The sequence below is a fragment of the Pteropus alecto genome, unplaced genomic scaffold (genome assembly GCF_000325575.1).
Source record: "Pteropus alecto unplaced genomic scaffold, ASM32557v1 scaffold102, whole genome shotgun sequence".
Classification (NCBI taxonomy): Eukaryota; Metazoa; Chordata; class Mammalia; order Chiroptera; family Pteropodidae; genus Pteropus; species Pteropus alecto.
In genome coordinates, this window is record NW_006432224.1 from 1,690,065 (window position 1) to 1,692,971 (window position 2,907).

Consider the following 2,907-nt stretch of genomic DNA (forward strand, 5'->3'; position numbering starts at 1 on the left):
ACAGATAACCACACAAAACAAAAACATGACTTCCCTAACCACCGCCCACGTTAACAGAACTTGCCAGGCACCCCAGGAGTTTCAGGAGCCCCATTCTCGACCACCTTCCTGCCCCCAAAAGTAACCGCTGTCGCTGTCAAACAATGAATCCAGCACTGGGGGCGGGGCTTGAAATATCGATTTTATGATGCTCACGGCCGCGTGGGCCAGGAATTCAAACACGGCACGGCCAGGGTGAGGCCGATCTGTGGAGTTTACTGACGTCCACAGGGAAATGCCCCGACCAGCGCCTATTCCAAGCTACCCACGTGACATCGCTCAATGTGGATCTGGGAAACAATCCTGAACACTAGTTCTTGCAGGACAGTGTGATCGGGTTGCAATAAACCAGAGTCTCCACTCCACGGTGTTTGAGCCGGGGAGACTCAGTGTCTGGAGGTGACTAATGACGAGGCTGGGGTCACCCGGCAGCACCTTCCCTCACACGTCCGGGAGCCGATCCCGGCTGTCGCCTGGGATGTGACTCTTGGCTAGAGCTAGCCACCAGAGCACCTGTGCACGGTCCGTCCAGGTGGCCGGGCCTCCTAGAAATCAGATTTCCTGCATAATAGTTCAGTCTTCCAAAACTGAGTGTCCCAGCGAAGAAGGAGGACACGTCATTGTTTTTTATGACCTGGCTTCGGAAGCCACGCGGAGTCACTTCCGGTGAGTTCTCTCGGTGGCAGGTGAGTCACTAAGGCCAGATTCAAGGGGGAGGGGGTGGGGGCAGATACGGGAGGCTGGTTTAATACTTTGCAGACGTGTTTTTAAATCTCCACGCTTGCATTTCGCGGACTTTTATCACCTGAATGTCCCTTAGCACTAGAGCTTCGTCTCGCCCGTCCTGCTCATTTGCTGACGCGCCCCCTTCTCTGTCGAAGAACAGGGGCCGCGTGTCTCGCGAAGTTTCCCCCAGTCTAAATTTTACGGGTCGAACGCTCACGGGCTGTTTGACACGTCCCACTGTTGTTGCAAGTTGGCTCGCTCGGCTCAGGTATGACCCTTCGGCAAGGCTTACCTGGGTGGAGTTGCTTCTTGCGTCGAGGGGCACGTACGTCTACTCGTCCCTCCTTTGGTGGCGTCCACAGCTGCAGATACTCGATGCCTGGATCTCTTAATTCATAGGCGACGGAAAATCGTAATACTCCAATCCTACTATTTCTTTTTCTTTTACTAGGTAGACTATTTTATAGAGGTGATTCCTTTTACCTACTATTTGATTACACGGAGGTAGAGGCCATACTGTACGGCACAGACGATGACTGATTTTTTCTACGTATTTGCCCGTTTTTGAGATAATGAATTGGTTCTCTGTCATTGTCCAAAGGAGACTGGTAGGTTAATACATATAGGGGTGTGTGTACACACACACACACACACACACACACACACACACACACACACCCCCACTATGATCTCGCAGACCTACACATACGCGACGTGTTTCAGTCATGGCAATTCTCGTCTTATTTTCTTCCTCGAGTACCTGAAACCTGTCGCTCCATTTCGTTCTGGGATTGCTGCCAAAAAGTCTGACGATAATCTCATTTTCTCGACTAAAGGTCATCTGCTCTTTTCGTCCATACACCCAAAGAAATTGTCTTTTCCTTTAAAAGGCAGTAGTTTGACAAGGAAGCGTCTTAGGGTCGATAATTCTAGGTCCCTCCCCTCAGGTGTAGCGTGCACTTCCGATGCGTAGTTTCGATTTTTTTTTTTTTTTTAATTTCAAGGAAGTTTTCTCGAAGCAGTCTGTAGGGTTTGTTCCCTCTTCCCGCTTTTCCGCAGGGACTAGTATCTCTATGCTGGATCTCCCTCGCCTCCCTTCCTTAATTTTTAAAATGTTCCACCTTTGCATCTCCCACTGCTCTCAAGGCATAATCGAATGCGTTTACTTGCCCTTGGGTTTCTCTTACTTCCGTCTTCATTCCTGAGAGAGTTTTTTCTCTCATTTCTTACGCCGTTTGTTCATTGCAAGTGTTTCGAACTCTGATTTATGCAGCTCGTTCGCGTGTCATGTCATTTTCTGACTTTTAAACAGCGGTGTCAGCTCTGATCTGCCGTGGGCGCGGGCATCTGATGTGTTTTTATTATTTGTAGAACTGCTATTCTGTTCTTTCTTTCCGGTTGCTTATTTTCCCGCGACCATGTTTTTCTCGAACTTTCGGAAGGTAGCAGTTTCCAGGGTAGCTATTCCAACTGCATGAGGTCCCTTTTCTGTTTGAGTGTAGGACTGAATGTTTTACGTCGCTTACCCGCGAGGCCTTCCCGGTCCTGCGTTTTTTAGCTGGACCTTCTTTCCTGTCTCTGCTCGGTTCAGTTTCTTTCCGTGTCCGGCATTTCGTCCTCAGTGTGGCCCCTTCCAGTTTCAAGGGTCCCTCCAGCTGCACGTGCCCGGCCCCTCCGACCCTCGCGCTCCTGCGGAGGGCCAGCACCCCCTCCCGCCCGGCAGCGGCTCCTGACTGGCCGCGCCTCCTGGCGAACGCCTTCTGCCACTCCAGAGGCCCCGGTGATCCCCTCTGCCGACAGCACAGAGGTCTTGCGACTGTGTCTGGTTCGTTGCCACTTGCCCAGGCGTGGGAGGTCCCGGGGACCCTGCTTCACCTAGGTTTGTTGTCAGTGTCGTTCGTGGGAGTTCGGTTTTGCTTTGCGACTAGTCGCTTTGTATTTTACGTGACGGTGACTGAACAATTATGCCGCTGCCCTCATCCTTCCAGAATCTTCCCTCAAGAAACAGATTTTTTAAAAGGCTTAATGACCCTCTGAAAGCGCCACGTACCCAGGCCGTGGCACGGTTTGTGGACAGTTCGCGGAACCACTTGTCACCGGTCCCGCCGCGCCCCCCCATCCTCTCCCGTCTGGACTGTCCCC